The 8274-nt window shown below is 39.0% G+C and overlaps 1 long non-coding RNA gene across 1 annotated transcript; it reads left to right on the forward strand.

The window, feature by feature from the left end:
• Positions 1-4161: 4161 nt before the first annotated feature.
• On the forward strand, positions 4162-8045 carry LOC137472201 (uncharacterized). Its single transcript, XR_010998063.1, has 2 exons — positions 4162-4386; positions 6269-8045. It is a non-coding gene; the product is annotated as an uncharacterized lncRNA (long non-coding RNA).
• Positions 8046-8274: the final 229 nt, after the last annotated feature.

Genomic DNA, 8274 nt, shown 5'->3' on the forward strand with positions numbered 1-8274 from the left:
GCGAGATACCAAATGAAAGTAGCAAAGGAATGGATGAAAGCTACCAAATGTTGCTTAGCCACCCTGTGTATCATCTGAGAAAGACAAGCCAGCTGCACACAGAAGAGCAAACAAGTCTACCTCAGACTCTTGGGGTAACAGCAATTAACTCAACGAACTGAAATACACTGTGATTCACTCTTATGAAGCAGAGTTCCTTCAAAGGCAAACAATTGCCCTTCTAATATTGCATCAAAAATTTTCAAATGTGTCACCTTAATAAAAGCTGTGGGACAATTCCTCTTTCAGAAAACATCCGGTTACAGCAATACAAGGAGAAAAGTGCAAATGGCTTATGATGGGTAGTATCAAAGCAGTGCAGGACAAACTAGCTCAAATACATGATCTGAGGTCAGAAAAACAACAAGTTTGCATTGCTGTGGCATAAACACATGATCTTGAATAGATACGGCCAAGGCTCCAAAAAAAGTTGCAAAAATAGTTAACTTAGTTCACATGTCAGTTCTTCTACAGACCATAAATAAGCTTCAAAGAGTTATAAAACAAGGCAGTAGACACCAAATGCATACAATCTTGGAGTAGTGCTAGTAAAAGTACATCACCACCTCTCTGCTGCACAGAAAAATTAGGTAAATACTTCATTCATACATGCATACACACATTGCATACATACATTCACTTCAGAGCATTTCTATAGTTTATTAGGTACTGGCACTAAATAAAGTTTTGTAAACATTTTCATTTCATAATTGTTAGTGGTAAAGAGAATATTTGTGGTGCATGGTCACTAAGCAAACAGAGTGAAAATACTTTTGCAGGGAATATAAACAGTTTTATGGAGTATCAGAGAGCAAGAGGAAGCTGCAAATATAGAGCACCAGCAGCTGTTCTGGGGCAAGGCAGCTGCTCTGGATCCATCTAGTAGCAAACTCTATTTGGGCAAACAAGTGGGTGGGGGACTGTGTAATGGAATACAGTGACTTTTAAAGTGGCATAACTCATAAAAGGATGAGAGGACTTCTTTCTCTCTTTTTTATATTATTTTTAATAAGAATTGGGAAAGTGGCCCAAAACTGTTCCTGGATAATCAGTTGAATAAAATACTGGATTTATTACAGTGTTATTGACACCCTTTCTCAATCTATTTTCCATGAATATTCAGTTTAATTGTAGGAAAGCTTGAAAAAGCAGACAGCAGAGCTGGTGCAGGAACATCTACATTTCCACATTATATATTTTTATAAGATCGAAATCCTTTGAGATGTATTTGTTCTGCCACAAATAAATAATAAAAGCACTGGAAAACTATGCATGCAGGCAAATTTATTATGAGCACTGAAGGTATGTTCACAGAAAGCTTTCAGCAAATACCTGGGAAAGCAACTATACTGTAGATTAGCCATGTTGGCTTGTGGGAAATTCATCAATTAAAAAAATAGATTCCGTTTATAGAATCTCTTACTCAGCTCCAGTCCAACAAATATTCTAGACTGTTATGCTGTAGCCAGGGCTGCTCATTCAGCCAGCAGTTGTTTCTTCTCTTGAGGTTGCTAGAGTGACAGTTGGTTGCCAACAGTATATTTTTGTGGTAACTAATGACAAATAATTTTTTCATCCTCAGAAATGTTTTCTGGGTGCAAGCACCAATCCCACTGTGTATGTTGCCATGAGCTGGTATTTCACCCTGTGTGCAGGGCACTGTCTGTGTGCCTCTGTTCAGAGGGCAGGACTTCAGTTGCTGCAAGCTCTGCGGCCTCTCCTCACCCATGGGTTTCCATAAATGCTTCTGTTTTGCCTAGTAGTAGATCTCTTTCCGTGACAACCAGAAGTAAATAGGTTATATGTTCTCCAGACAGCTGCTGTAGCATATTGTGGAATACAAACCCAGCAGCATCAAAGCTGCCCTATAAGTAACATAACTACATTAACTGGAAGGCAAATTAATTTTTAACTTCAGCTAGCAGAAGGGAATGGACACAACAGTGACATTTTCTGGTTCCTGCAACACGCCCGCACAGTTCAGCTGGCCCTTTTCACTTGGGTGAAAGAGGTGCTGCACTTTCAGGCTTGTCTGTACTGAATACAGCTGATCCAGAGGATCTTTCATAATGACTGTGAAAGAAAAATATGCCTTTGATCCATCCTCATTGCCAGATCTCTGTGAGCTGAAGATTTTATCCAGCTGGGAGTCTACCTTATTTTTTGACAAGAACAGAGAGAAGCTGGTGATTCTAATTCATGGCAGCAGCCACTTTTACAGCAAAACCATCTTTTCTTTCTTGTATTTACATCGTTGGTATGGTTTTAATACAGTGCATTTGTAATTGTGATAAATTATCTCTATGCATGAGATGGCCCTTTGGGGATTCCTTGGAGACAGCTTTGCAAAGAACCCAAGATTCATAACTGTCATCAACAAAAAACAGAAATAGTCCCTTCCATCATTTGTTCAGCTGAATCTTGGGTAACAAATGGCCACCACACTCCACAGCTGATATCCCCAGTTATCAGCCAGATTTTTGCCAAACTTTGTATTGTTATCCTTGGCCCATTAGCCTAGAGATATTAAGCTCAAACATTTCAGTACAGTTTCTGCTGTATTGCAGTTGGAGAACAGTGATTCATTCTACCATTACTCTCAGGAAGAACAGATCAGCTATGGGCATCATTTATAAAACCTAATGAACTGCAGGTTAGCTTCTTAGGCTAAAACATTAATTACTCATTTTAATCACCTGTTTCTCAGTAATCAACAGATTTCTTGACAATTGGTATGGAGTAGCACCAAGCACAGACTTATGGAGAACACTAATGCTGTACTGAATCTGCACCATAAAAACATCTTTGTGCTGTAGTTTCATAGCTGTCTTTTACTCTTGTTTAAAAGAGCATAACTATCAATAATGCTTTGTTCAGTACGTGTGTATATAATAATGTATATGAGACATCATTATGGTGTCCACTGTGGAAATAATGCAGTCACACAAAAGACACATTGCTCAAAATAAAACCTAAGATAAATAAAGGAAGCTATAAAATGCTCTGTTGGGCCCGCTTCTGGACCTATTTAAAGTCAATGGCAAAGTTCCCACTGACCTCAAGCAGGAACTAGCTCCTTTTTCTCTTTCTAGATTTGTTTAGAAAGAAATATAATGACAGACTTGAAAGGTAAGATGAAATATTTGGGGAGAGGGAGAGAAAGAAGAAAAAAAGGAAAAGAAATCAAAAGGGGATAAAGGAAAATAAAAATCTGTATTTTTACCATTCTGCATAGGATGTAACAAGAATTGCTTAGGGTGGATTTTTTTCAGATTTTCCATGTTCTGGTTTTGCCAGAATATTTTAATATTTTATTGCTTGCATTTCTTTCCCAGCTCTTTCCACCCTCTTCTCTGTGGGCACTTCTACTGGCCCCAAAAAGCATGTGGTGCTTCACAAAACTAAAAATGTGTTTGCCATTAAATATAATGTGTAAAATCTTACGATGCTTTCAGAAAAATAACGCTCACATATCCAAAATGAGGGGAAAATGGTACCTAATCATACATATAATTCACAACATTTATTTCACCGGTAATGAATGTTGTCAGGTTTTTCCTATGTTGAACAGCCATACCTGAGGGGCACAGCGTTAAAGGGCACATTCACCGCTGACATAAATGGTAACTACGGCCACTTCAGTGAAGTTATCTCCAATTAAGCCAGCCATTACATTCACTTCAAGGTATGCAATACATTTTAAATGATAGAAGCAAGTCCAGGAAATGCTGAGTACTTCTACGAACCCTCTTTCGTGTGTGACTCCCCCTGGACTCAGGCTCCTTTCCCAAATCCAGTGGTTTTGTGGTAAGTGCCGCCTGAGCAAAACACGGCGATGGTCAGCGCTGTGTCCTGTTTACCGTCGCGATTTACAAAGCGGCATTCAGCGAGAGACACCAAAGAGCCTGCTGCACTTAAAGGGCTAAGGAGAGGTGATAACAGCCCTCGCTTCGTTAAGGCTCGCTGCCCAACTTTACTGAAAATGTAGTGACAGATAAAACATAAATCAACATCCTTATCGTTCTGGCTTCCTTGCCTGCCAAATGGGGGTTTAGTTTATCAGCGACCTGCAGGCCCACTGGCGGCCTTTACACTTACAGCTGGTCAGCGGGGTGGGACAGGGTGGAAGCTAAATGGCTGCTCTAAAACGCCTTGGTGTAAACAACCCGGGGAAGGACTTCCTTGAACTGCCAGTTACCTGAGTGCGATCCATCTCACTAAAGCGTCTGCCCCAAGAGGGGTAGTATCACCAGGAAAGAAAACAAATAAAAGACACCCAGCATGTCCCAGTGCAGGCACAGGCTGGGGAATGCTATCCCCTTGAGGGGGTGAGGGATCCTCAGCAAGGTAAGCTCCTTATGGCATTGCTCAGGAAGCAGGCAAGTATTTTGGGAAAAAAGGGACTTCATCAGCACAGCCTGCTTCCTCTGTTTTGTGATCAGAATGTACAGCCTTTGCATATATATGTATATGTAATGCAGTGTTTGCTTTGACTCCCTGTGAGCCTCATCATGAGAGCAATCCTTTCAAAGGCAGCAGGATCCCCCAAGGCTCAGAAGAGGACAGCATCAAGGGCATATTCATCCCCCCTTGCAAGCCAGCAGACTTCTTTCCCGGTGTTATACATAGCTTGCTGCATGTGTAGAGATTTTAAAAGTATTTGTCCCAGTTAATTGTGTCACAGTTATATTTGCAGTAAGTTCAGCTCATAAAACAAAACCCATTTGAACTGGGCCTTGCTCATGTAGTGGCTATGAGTTTGGACAGGAGAGCCCCCAGTTTTTGCTATATATAGGACTACACTGACATATACCTCATGCAAACAGGCAGTGAAGATGAAATTAGAATTTAGATCAGTGATTTATTTCTCCGCTGAGATCTGCTTCAGCAAATAATATCTTCGGAGTTTAAAGTGAGGCCACTGTAATGGTGGGTTTATGTCACTATTAAAAGGAGTGTCAAATGCAGGTAGGTTTGAAAGACATAAACACAAGACTTGTGGAGTTTTTTGTAACTAAAACTGAATTTATTTTAAAAGTGTTCATTTTTTCCCTGTCCTTTAGCTATAGAGAGTCAAACTACAGCATTTCATTTAGACAGCAAACTACTCCATATTTCTTTGGGTTTTGAAAGCCTCATCTTCTGGCAACAACTCCATGGAAAATAATGTGCTGAACACAAGCAAATCACAGGTGGAAAGAGAAGACACAGTGTTGCACCCATAGCATTGTGCAAAAAAAATGCAAATGTACACACTGAACAATGTTACAGACACTGGAGCCAAACCTTCTGGCAAAAAAACATGTAAACTTTATAAAGTTTTGCTTACTGATTCTTTTTTCACAAAGAAACATTTTCTAAATGTGTTTCAAATACCTGGGATATAAAGAAAGATATTCTTTTCTTTGTGTACTTGTTTGTTTAGCAGCGTACTTTGACAAGGTTACCAAAGCAACAGCAACATACTTTCACCTATATTTAATCAAAAGTCTTCTCAAAAGCTCATCCTGCACATGCTCGGAGTGCACATACAAGAATTAGTTTGTCCCCAAGAAGTCTGTCAGAAGAGCATGTTTCGATCTAGAGCTACAAGGAGCTGGACAGGAGTTTTTTGAAGTAACAGATAGCAAGACAGCAGTCTCTGGAAAGGACAGAGATGAGACCAAAACCCTTCCACTCTCAGTGCACGCCAGGCAGAGAGGGAATGGAGTAAAAGTAGAGGCCTGCACAGCCAGGACAAGTAGAAGGCATATTTGGAAATGCAGCAAATTTACAGGAGTTGCAAAGTTGAGAGAGGGCAGGAAAGAGGGTGAGAAGGGAACTGAAGGCAGAAACCAATGCTGAAGTCAAAGAAAAAGAGAAGGGCCAAAGTCAGAGTGTATGAAAGGATGAATGCAAGATACAAGTGGAGGTGGAGTGCCATTATAGGGATGCCAATGAAAGAAAAGAAAACAACAGAACCAGAACAGAAAGCTAGAAATGTTGGTGAATGTTCTACTTTAGTTAAAAGTTTCCAAACTCCCTCTGCCATGAGCTGTGTATTGTACTTATAAAAATGGCTGGCTTTCCTCTGGCTGCTGAAAATAGCCTTAAAAAGGCACCTACTACTACAGCTACCAATTGCTGTGTGGCCAACTGTTACTTTGTTCAAACACAGCACAAACTGGGTTTGGAAAAAAAATCTGCCTATGATATCAAAAGTCTAGTGTAGGACCCTGTTGTGTTCCAGGAGCTATGGATCACATATTTTGGAAGAGGCTGTGCTACTAGCCAGAAAATTTTCTTCCTAATGGAAGCCCAGCTAACCACAGGATCTGCTGCAGACCACAGACCAGTCAAGCTCTACTAAAGACGGCCCGCTAGGTTGGAATGCAGACCACTGTTTGGAAACCACTGGTTTATGAAATAAACAAGATAATATTTCAACCTATGCCGTCAAACATGCTTTTCTTGAAGGACTGTCAGGGCTGTGTAAGAAATAAGGTCATGTCTACAGGATTGTCCCAGAAGCTCTGCAGAAATACAGTGAACTCTCTTCTTCCAGAAATCAGCACAAATGTAGACAACTGATAGAGAATTGTAGTTTTTCATCTACAAAGCCTGCAAAGGTAATTCAGATACTACCATCAGAACTCTTGAATTTTGCATCATCAAAACCTTCATTAAAAACTAAAATGTGCGTCAATGCATGATAACCAGCACCACAAACTGTGATTTCACTTCACACAGGAAAATGTCTCTCTGGATGTGTCAGAGCCAGGACCAGTACCAAGTTAATATTTACCATGCATCTAAGCATGAGAAATTTGTGCTAAATATTTCAATATCATGAGTTTGAGCATTCATATGTGAACTTTTTGAAATTAAAGGTAAGGAAAGAAAAGTTTATTATAGAAAATGGAGACATTTCCTGACAAAGCCAGAATTACACAATTTTGAAAGATAATATTTAACCTTTGGAGAGGCCAAAATTCTTTGGACTGACGCAGAAGTTATAAAGACAGATCTTGCCAAATGTAGAGTAATTTTTGAGGAATTACTCCTTTTCACAATGCTAATACAAAAATCCTTGGACATAAAACTGAGAACTCTGGAACAGGAAGGAGAAATGATAGATGCTTTAAAAAACAAGTCTATTTAGAAGCCATTTGTCTGAATTTTGTAACGTCCAGTGACAATAACATATTTTCATCCTTGACTGTATTTTACAAGTTCATTTCTTCATGGACAGAAACCAGTATATTTAGGCTCTCAAAATATGTTTTGAAAGTGGATAGCCATTGCTTGCTTCTATATTCTACAAAAGAAAGGAAAAGAAGAAGAACACTGGGAAATAATGCAAGCATATACACATAGGACCACATGTATAAACCTGTTCATACACTTACACTGAAATTGGTTAACACAATTATGAAGAAGTGGAATTAACAATGGGGTTTTTACTTTTCTGCAATATCCCACTTTTAGAATAAGGAATTCCATATTATTTGCTTCTGCAGATGGCAAATATACTTCCTCTGAAATAGAGCTTCCTATGTAGAGTTTCTGTTTATAGAAACATCAAACACAAATAATCCTCTTATTTAACTGAATGACTTCTTTTTGGTTTTGTTGCTGTTGAATGATTAAACCACAACAAAAGCTAAAGCCCTACACAGTAGTAATGTGAAATCAAATTCTGCATTGTAAACTCCAAAAATTTGAGACTTTCTAGAATGCTTGCATTCACAACATATTAAGGAAAATTCCACACAAATGAAGAATGTCATAATAGCAAAGAAAAAAGGAGAGAAACAGGGAGGGAGGAAACAGCAAATACTGAGAACACAACATCTGTAAAATGCACCGACAATTCCAAGCTTGCAATGGGCTGCCACTGTACACGCAATGAGGAAATTTCATTTTAAAGTTACAAAAATGACCTTGCTTTGAACCAAGTGAATGTGATTATTTCTGAACTAAACAGAAAGTAAAGAAGTTTGAATTAAATGTTTTACCAGCGCCAATGTCCCAGAACTTTCTTTGGCTCTATATTCTCTTTTCCTATGTTTGTCAGCTGAATTTAATGTTCTCTTCTTTTTTGTCTCCTGGTCTCTTTGACCTTAATGTGACATTTTAGTTGAGTGATTAATTACTATTAAATGGCACTGCATTTATTAAATGGAGTCCTTGTCTGTGTAAGAGCACAGTCACAATGCAACGATTCAGTTTGATAAGCTTAAATATACACAGTTA

Source organism: Anomalospiza imberbis, chromosome 4 (genome assembly GCF_031753505.1).
Source record: "Anomalospiza imberbis isolate Cuckoo-Finch-1a 21T00152 chromosome 4, ASM3175350v1, whole genome shotgun sequence".
Lineage (NCBI taxonomy): Eukaryota > Metazoa > Chordata > Aves > Passeriformes > Viduidae > Anomalospiza > Anomalospiza imberbis.